The sequence below is a fragment of the Vulpes vulpes genome, chromosome 12 (genome assembly GCF_048418805.1).
Source record: "Vulpes vulpes isolate BD-2025 chromosome 12, VulVul3, whole genome shotgun sequence".
In the NCBI taxonomy this organism is placed as follows: domain Eukaryota; kingdom Metazoa; phylum Chordata; class Mammalia; order Carnivora; family Canidae; genus Vulpes; species Vulpes vulpes.
The window spans coordinates 15,618,249-15,628,364 of record NC_132791.1 but is presented as its reverse complement, the minus strand read 5'-3'; the positions used below and the strand labels follow the sequence as shown (position 1 = coordinate 15,628,364).

At 33.2% G+C, this 10,116-nt stretch overlaps 1 non-coding gene across 1 annotated transcript; it reads right to left on the bottom strand.

Annotated features, from left to right (window-relative positions):
• Positions 1-9,351: 9,351 nt before the first annotated feature.
• LOC112930894 (small nucleolar RNA SNORA57) lies at positions 9,352-9,492 on the bottom strand. Its single transcript, XR_003237228.2, has one exon. It is a non-coding gene; the product is annotated as a small nucleolar RNA SNORA57 (small nucleolar RNA).
• Positions 9,493-10,116: the final 624 nt, after the last annotated feature.

The following is a 10,116-nucleotide window of genomic DNA, read 5'->3' as shown; positions in this document are numbered from 1 at the left end:
ACCAGTCTTACTTACCTGGGGCTAGATAGAACCATAAAGTATAGAGGACTTAGGTTTTCCTGAGCAGTTTCAGCCCTGTCAACTGTTTCTAATCTCTGTCTCTTACTCTCTCACTGTCTCTGTCTTTCCTTCCTTATACACATGCACACAATTTATTTTATTCGTAGGACAAATACAGAAGAGTAAAATGGGTATAGGCGATATATGACATAAAAAGGAAATACAGAAAGAAAAATAATTGTCAAGAATTAAAACTAAGTATTCAACATCACCAATCAAGGTAATAAAAATAAAATCAAAGCTATAGAATTTTTCACTTAGTAAACAATACAAATAATAGTACAAGACAACATCCCATTTCTGCCAGGAAAACAGGTTTTTACAAGATTAATTAATAGAGTAGAAAGATTAAAAAATATTGTAGAAGCACTTCAACAATATATTTATCAAAATTACTAAAACTGTATTCTTTTTGACACAATCATTTCACCTCTAGGAATTTATCCTAGGGAAATTATCATGGATGTGCACAAAGACTTATGGCAGAGCTCTGAGTAACAACAGCACACATCTGAAAAGAAACTAAATGTCTATTAATGGGAATGTGGGATACATACTGTCATATACCTATATCATATACCATTAAAATTTTGTTTTGAAAACTATTTAAAACATTAAATCATAAGGAGATGAGGCATAACTCTTTACTGTTTAAGTGTGGATTTTGGATAGTGACATTTTTCCAAACTGTACAGTGTGGGACTTGTGCTAGGGGGGAGGGGAGAAAGATAGAGCAACTCTACAGTGATGAAAGCTGAAAAATGCTATCTCAGTCAAGATCTTTATCAATAATGCTATGTTGATAGTGTGCACTTTTAATTTCACATGGTAAAAACATCATTTTACCTCTGGATTTGCTCTCTAAAACCCAGAACATCAACTAATCACACACACAAAAAAACATTAGGCAAATCCCAACTGAGGGGCATTCTACAAAATATCTGAGCAGTATTCCTCAAAAGGACACCAAAACCAACAAAAATCTGAGAAACTGTCCCATCCAAGAACAGCCTAAGGAGACATGATGACATGGTGTCGAGTAAGATGCTTGAAGAGAAACAGGAAATTAGTATAGACTTTGGTTAATAATATTAACAATACTGGTCAATCAATTAAAATAAATGTACCATAATGAAAGATGTTAGTAATAAGGAGAAACAGTACTGAATTTATGGAACCTCTCTTGACTAACTTTGCAATTTTCCTATAAATTGAAAACTGTTCCAAGTTAAATTTCTTTAAATTATTACCTTAAAGTAATTTTACTTGTATTCAGAAATAATATCTCATATGTAGAAAATAATTGTTAAGTATAATAATATGGCACCTTTATACATTTGGTACACACTTCTTTTCATTGGCAAAGGAGGCATTACTATTGATTTTTAAATTCTAATTGGAAATATATGTGAAATTAGACAATAGATACCAAATTATCAAAAATGATTATCTCTGGGTTGGCTGAATTTTGAAAAAAATGGTACATCCAAAAAAAATATTTCTGTTGTCATGAAATGTTACATGCAAAATCAGTAGGCAACACAAAAAGTTATTACAAAAAAGAGTAAAAATAATGAATATATCAACATCATCCTCCTCCTGAGAATTATTTTGTTGTAGCAATAACACAGTAGTTGTTTCGGTTAACCTTGCTTTCCTCCCACTTTCAGTGGATCCAGCTATCTTGCAACATTATAATATCTCCAGGGACAACCTTCCATTTTTGCAGAAACTTCAATTGCATACTGGCCTTGATAATTTCTCAGAAGATATATTTTCCCTGGGTTCTGTATACAGAGATTTTTAACTTTATCTCTAGGGATTCTATGGTACATAAGGGACATTGATCCTCCTATTCTTCCCCTAGGCCAACCAACCATATAACTGTGAGTGTGCGCACACGCGCGTGCACACACACACACACACACACACACACACACCTTTTTTTGGTCTATTCTTCAAACAGTGCCAGGAAAATCAGAATGGTGTTTTTTAATGATGGTACTATAACTCAGTGAAAGGATATCCAGGTTGGGAGAAGATAAGACATTCATCCTATTCAACAACAGAATGGCTAGCAGCAATCATGTAGGAGGCTGAAAATCTCCTAAAAATTGCAAGTCAAAAAAAAAATTGCAAGTCAAGACGTGACACCACCAAGTATAATAACTGCCAGGAGCAACTCATCTTTGGAAAAATCACTTTACTGGTAATAAATGCAATTTTCAGTTACTGGATAGTCAGTTTTGCTGACTCATCTATTTCTCTATTTTCCTGATAGATACTATATTTCATTGTTTTTCTGTGTTATTTGACAAAATCGTACTTCTAAATCATACTTTTAGAAGTTATGGCGGCTCTGTTCCAAGTAAATAAATCTTTAATAATCATATTTTGAACTCACATTTCATACTCTGAAACTCTGAAAATCTGATTAATTCCTCAAGGCATATTCACTAAACTTCAATTCATCTAATTACAAATTTTCAATGAAAGGAAAGTATTACTTTATAAAAAATCATACCATTGATTCAATGCTGAATACTCAATACTTATTAATAGTTCTCCATAAGAATGCCATTGATAAAATCAGAATAAAACAAGGAAGACTGTGGAGATTCACTGAATAATTATCCTCTTTTAGCTCTATGTATTGAGTACTTACTATATACGAACTACTGTGCTACATGGTTTCTACGAATCATCTCATTTTATAAACACCCGATAAAGCATTAATTCCATGTTACAAGCAAGAAAACTGGATATAGAAGTTATACAATTTGACTCAAGTTGTACATAGAGCAAATGGACAAGCCAGGACTTGGACGTAAGCACTTTTATTTCAGAGATCAAACTCCCAACCATAATTTGAAGATTATAATATTGGTAATATAAAATAGAAATATAAAATTTTGAACTCAAGACTGATTTATTGAGTAGTCTTTTTTTTGTTTGTTTGTTTTTTAGCTCTTTGAATATTCAAAAGCATTGCTCAAAGTTGCTTGGGATAAAGATAAAAATTGGTGGTTATCCAACACTTTCATTGAGTTTATGGTAAATGTTTTACATCTTGATAATAATATAAACACTAAGAGCTTTCATAGTTTTATCTCATACATAGCATTTTCACAATGACCATGTGAGCAAGTTATATTCTTATACACACTTTAAAGTTGCAGAAACCAAGGGTTAGAAAAGTCATGTAGTTCCCCAAAGTTACACAGCGAGTAAGTGCCACAGACAGGAATTAAACTCTAGACAGAAATAGGAGCTTGCACCTTAATGACTGTATTACACTGCAATCTCTCCAAGTTTAGTGCTAGCGAAAGGGTACAGGCTATTTATTGTTTTTGTACAATGACCTGATAAAGTTCTATATTTAGTGAAAAGCCACAGAATTCTTTTATAGAGGAACTTACAAATGAGTACTTCTAGAACACTATTTTTTTTTTTCAATTGGAAAGGTCATTTTCCTCTTACCTTTCAAAGATACACTTGAAAGTTTTATTATAAATACAAAAATTGGGGGCTGATATGTCTTTACTATTTACTATATGAGGAAAGTGAATTAGTGAATCTTTCTAGTTACATTTCAGAGTCTATGGAAGAGCAGATAAGATGACCATTCCCTCTTCATTATTCTTTTAATAAGAAAAAAACAGCTGTCGGGTAAAATAAACACACAAATCTATGCCTTTATGACAGCTTTTCTCTAGCAAGAGAAGTCATTGCCATATCAAGGTCTCTCTGAACAGAAATTCACAAATTAAGCTAGCTTGCAATATCAAGAATTTTCAAATTTCCAAAATTGTGTTGATCATTGCTTAAAAAACAAAAACAAAAAACTGACAGCTGAGAAACGCAATTTAACTGCCAATACTCATTAAAAAACAGTTGTAGGGATGTGTTTTCAGCTCCTTACCTCAAGTGTAATTTTAATGTTATTTTTCCAGTAATTCATTTACTCAACAAATAGTTTCAAACACTTAATAAATGTGAAGTACAGTGCTATCAGACAGAAATGTCTCAATGAGTTTATAAAGTAGTGATATTCTTTGACTAATAGAAATCAGGAAATAAAGTTTTTTTGTTTATTATTTATTGGAGTTTGATTTGCCAACATATAGTATAACACCCAGTGCTCATCCCATCAAGTGCCCCCTTCAGTGCCTGTCACCTAGTCACCCCATCCCCCTGCCCACCTCCCCTTCCACTACCCCTTGTTCATTGCCCAGAGTTAGGAGTTCTGTCTCCCTCTCTGATATAGGAAATAAAATTATATTGGTCGAGAAGACTGAGAAATCTTCAGATTAATTAATGTTGAATGTTTAAGGAATAAATAGATCCTAAATAATTTAACAATGTTGTAACTGAAACAAGATACCACTTTGTTTCTTTGTTATTAATGTTTGTACTTTTAACAAAAATATCAGCCTCTTAAATAAAAGGCACTTGTAAACTTTGATAGAAAACTTTACTCTGACAAATACTATGGTGAAATGGAGACCTGGAATCAAAGATATTAGTTGCCTTTGGTAGAAATTTTTATTATATTTGAGAGATGTCATTTTTGTGGAAATTCCAATAACAAAGAAAAAGAGCCCATTTAAAACTATTTCAGTTGTCAGCTAGTTACACATTGAGAGTTTCTTATGAACATATATAATAGTATTTCCAAGTTTAGCATAGATCTGTGCTTTACATAAAACAAATTATATACTATTAAAACAGTTTTTAATACTCTCAACCATTCAGAAGGACCATTCATCAAAAAGTAAAGCTAAGATAACTGGCTAGATTGCATTCTTTTGCTTTGATGGGTCATCTTGCTATGACCTATCTGATGGTAAAGATTAAAAAAACACCATGGGAGCCTGCGTAGCTCAGTGGTTTAGAGCCTGCCTTCATCCCAGGGTGTGATCCTAGAGACCCAGGATGGAGTCCCACATCGAGCTCCCTGCATGGAGACTGCTTCTCCCTCTGCCTATATCTCTGCCTCTTTGTCTCTCTCTCTCTGTGTGTGTTTCTCATGAATAAATAAACAAAATATTTAAAAAACACTTCTAAGGTACAAGCAAATATGAAAATATGTAAAAACAAAAACAAAAAATCTATTATTTATCATTAAAATTTGTCTACTAATACTCACCCTGGCCACTATGTCAAAATCAATGAAATACTTATATCCAATCCCTCATTCTGTTCTGTATAAATATTTCATTATCTATTTTCCTCCTGAAGTTAACCTTAAAAAATATTTATTTATTTGAGAGACAGAGAGAGAGAGAGAGAGAGAGAGAGGAGGAAAGGGCAGAGAGAGAGGGCAAGGGAGAGAATCACAAGTAAACCCCCTGCTGAACATGGAGCTCAAGGCAGGGCTCAATCTCACAACCCTGAGATCATGACCTGAGCTTAAACTGAATTGGACTCTCAACTGATAGAGCCACCCAGGTCCCTCTATTGGAGGCTTAACTTTGTGGCTAAACTGATATCACAGAACATAGAGGAGTAAAAAAAAAAAAACAAACTAAATGCACCAAACTAAGGGTTGCTGAAGGGATAGTTCTATGTTCATTCTCAGCAATTTTTTCTCCTACACCATTTTATAAAAAGTAACTTTGGACATACGAATGACTCCTTACTGTCTTCTTTTTTTTTTTTTTTTTTTTACAGCATATCAAACCAGGGTCTAGGAATCATGAGGTCAAAACATAGAAGGTGGGCTGTAATATATAGCCATGTTAACCCAAAAGAATATAGAATATTATCAAAGTATTCCATTTATTTAGAAAATTTTGGTTTTTTAAAAAAGATTTTATTTATTTATTCATGAGAGACAGAGAAAGAGAGAGACAGAGACATAGGCAAAGGGAGGAGAAGCAGGTTCCTTCCATGCAGGAGCCTGATGTGGGACTCGATCCCAGAACTCTGGGATCATGTTCTGAGCTGAAGGCAGATGTTCAGTTGCTGAGCCACCCAGGCATCCCTATTTAGAAAATTTTGAGCAAGTACTCTGTGCTAGGCACATTGGCATGCGATGGAAATAGAATTATGGATACAATATGATCTCTATAACCAGGACTTTCCAGGGTTATGGAAGACATGAAGGCAAATTATTTCACTTGCTATATCTTCAGTACTTGAACAACAATCAGGGTAAGAGGTTATGCAACACTTCTTGGATAGGCTGATCACATACGTTATCTAAAATAATGAGGAGAAATAGTTTGGTTCCACTAGAACTCCCTCTCTACTTGCCTAAAGTCTTAGTTGAAACGATGTACTGGAGGAATATTTATGTCTTCAATAGTTTTTTTTAGCTTATTAAAAGGCGAATTAGTTGCAAACCTTTTCCTGTACTATAAATATTGGGCTGGATATCTCTTCATTTGTAAATAACCAAGAGTAGAGAATTTTCTACAAAACCGTTTGCTCAGAATATTTTTTAGCTATATTGTGGAGACCAGCATTTATATTTATTGCACAGATTATTCAAGAGTGAACAACAGGTGGGATACCTGGGTGGCTCAGTGGTTGAGCATCTGCCTTTGGCTAAGGGCGTGGTCCCTGAGTCTGGAGACTGAGTCTTACATCAAGCTCCCCTGGAGGAGCCTGCTTCTCCCTTTGCCTATGTCTCAACTGATAGAGCCACCCAGGCCTTTCTGTGCCTCTCTCTGCATGTCTCTAATGAATAAATAAATAATTTAAAAATAATAATTTTTTAAAAAGAATGATCAACAGGGTAATATTGTAATGTGGGATATTAGGAAATCATTCACACTAAAAAAATTAGTGAACCTTTCATCCTGCCTTGTTTTATTTAGAAAAACACATATAGGACTTTAAGTGATTGCTGATAATAAAAGCTAATTTTCACTCTCTCTCTAACTTGCAAGTTTTAGTTCAACTACTAACAATTCAATTTGAGATACTAAAAGAACAAGGAAAGGGAGATATACATATTGATTTATCCAGATCATAAATGGACTTCAAACATTTTCCTTAATTGAAATATTTTTAAAGTATATTATCAAGGAAGGAAATTTTGACATGGGTGACCTTGAAGACATTATGTTATGTGATCAAATCCAGTCGCCAAAGGACAAATGTATGACTCCACTTAGATGAGGTCCTTCACAATGCTATTTACAGGGACAGAAAGTAGAATGGTGGTTTCCAGGGGCTGGGAGGAAAGGAATGGGGAGTAAGTATTTAATGGGTGGAGAATTTCAATTTGGGAAGATAGAAAGGTTCTAGAGATGGATCATGGTGATAGTTATAGAAGTGTAAATGTGCTAAATGCCACAAAACTGTACACTTAAAAGGGCTAAAGACAAGAAAATATATGAAAGAATAATTCTCAGTAGAAAGGTACATAGATAGTAAATGTAGCGGATTGATCACTTAAAAAACTAGTATGAAGGTTAAAAGACAAAGTACTTAAAAATAACCATGATTAAAATAATCAATTAAGGGATACACCACATAAAAAAGATGTAAAATGTGACATCAAAAACATAAAATATAGAGGGATGGAGTAAAAATGGTGAGCTTTAGAATGTGATTAAGTTCTTATCAACTTAAGTTGTTATCAGTTGTTTAAGTAGATTGTTAAAGATGTAAAATGATATATATAAGCCTCCTGGTAACCACAAAGTGAAAATCTATAGCAAGTAAACAAAAATTAAAAACAAAGGAACATAAGCATTTATGCATTTCTTAAAGAAAGTCATCAACTCACCAAGAAGAGATCAGAGATGAGTAGAACAGAGTGGAAGAGAGAGGAACTATAAAAACAGCCATAAAATTCTCTAATCAAACGACAAAGAGCAGTTGAATGGATTTAAAAAACTAAGATCTATCTATATGCTGCCTGGAAGATAATCACTTCAGATATAAGAACATACACAGATTGAAAGTGAAGAGATTTTAAAAGATCTTTCACACAAATGCGAAATAAAAGAAAGCTGGAGTAACTATACTTATATCAGAAAAAAATGATTTTAAAACAAAATTTGTAATAAGAGACAAAAAAAGGGAATTACATGATTAGAAAGGGGTCAATCCAATAAGAGGATATAAAATTTGTAAATAGTTATGCATTCAACATAGGAATACCTAAATATGTAAAGTAAATATTAATAGACATAAAGGGACAGGCCACCAATAAAATAGCGGAGACTTTAATATGCTACTTGCATAAATGGATAGATCATCCAGACAGATGATTAATAAGGAAACATCAATCTTAAATGACATGGAAGACCAGATGGACTTAACAGATAGATAGATGATAGATAGATAGATATAAAAATAGTGTAAATCTATACCTATTTCTATATCTATATAACATTCCACCCAAAAGTAAACAGAACTACACATTCTTCTCAAGTCCTAGCCAGAGTAATTAGGCAAGAAAAGGAAATAAAGGCATTCAGATGGGAAAGAAAGAAGTAAAAACTGTAATTATATGTAGATGTGATGATATTATACATAGACAATCCTAAGAGTTCATCAGAAAACTGGTAGAACAGAAAAATTAGGTAAAGTTGCAGATTACAAAATCAATACACAAAAATCTGTTAATGAACTACCAGAGAGAGAAATAAAGAAAACAATCCTCTTTAAAATTGCGTGAAAATAATGTAATATCTAGGAATAAATTTAATCAGGAGAAAAAAGACCTATATGCAGAGAACTACAAGATATTTAGTAAAGAGATTTAAGATATAAATAAAAGGTATCCTGTGCTCATTGATTAGAAGAATTAATATTGTTAAAACATCCTTACTATCAAAAGCAATTTACAGATTGAATGCAATCCCTATCAAAATTCCAAAAGCACTTTTCACAGAAATAGTATTAGCAATCCTAAAATTTGTATAGAACCACAAAGACTCTGAATAGCCAAAGCAATCTTGACAAAAAGAACAAAGCTGGAGGTTTGTTTTAGTTTCAAATTAAACTACAAGCTATAGTAATTAAAACTATGGTATTGGTATAAAAGCAGTTATATAGGTCAATGGAGCAGAACATAGAGCCCAGAAATAAAACCATGGCATATATGGTCAAATTTATGACAAAGGAGTCAAGAATATATGTTGGGGAAAGGACAGCTTCTTCAATAAATGGTGTTGGAAAAACTGGACAACTACTTGCAAAAGAATAAAACTGGACCACCTCCTGGATCGTACACAAAAATTAACTCAAAATGGATTATAGAGTTGAACGTAGGACCTAAAACCATAAAGTCTTTATAAGAAAACATAGTTATAAACAACTTTTTTTTTTTCGTGTCCCAGCCCTTGAGGATAGAACCAGCGGACTGGAAGCCGTGGGCTCTAAAGACATGACGATGAGGGGGCCAGAGCCCTTTCTGCCTCCCCATACATTACAGGAATTGCACACCCAACCCCCGCCAAGAAAAGGAGGGTTAGTTGTAAGCAACTTGATATGAGTCTTGGTGATGATTTTTTTGAATCTGACATTAAAATTAAAAGCAACAAAAGCACAAATAAACAAGTGGGACTACAGCACACTAATGAGCTTTTGCACATCAAAGAAACTATCAACAAAATTTAAAAACCACTTATTACATCGAAGAAAATATTTCAAATCATATATATGATAAGGGTTTAAATTCCAAAATATACAAAGAACTCATACAACTCAACAGCAAAAAACAAACAAACAAACAAACAAAAAACAATCAAGAAATGTCAGAAGATACAAGTAGACATTTTTTCAAAGAAGACATACACATAGCCAATAGGTACATGAAATGATGTTCAATGTAATTAGCTACTAGGGAAATGCAAATCAAAACCACAATAACATATCACTTCACACCTGTTAGAATATTATCAAAAAGATAAGAAATAACAAGTGTTGGCAAGGATGTAAAGAGAAAGGAACTACTGTGAACTGTTGGTAGAAATGTAATTTGGTACAACTGCTATGGAAAATAGTATGGAGGTTTCTAAAAAAATTAAATTTAGAAATATCATATGACCCAGCAATTCCACTCCTGGGTATTTATTTGAAGAAAACAAAAAT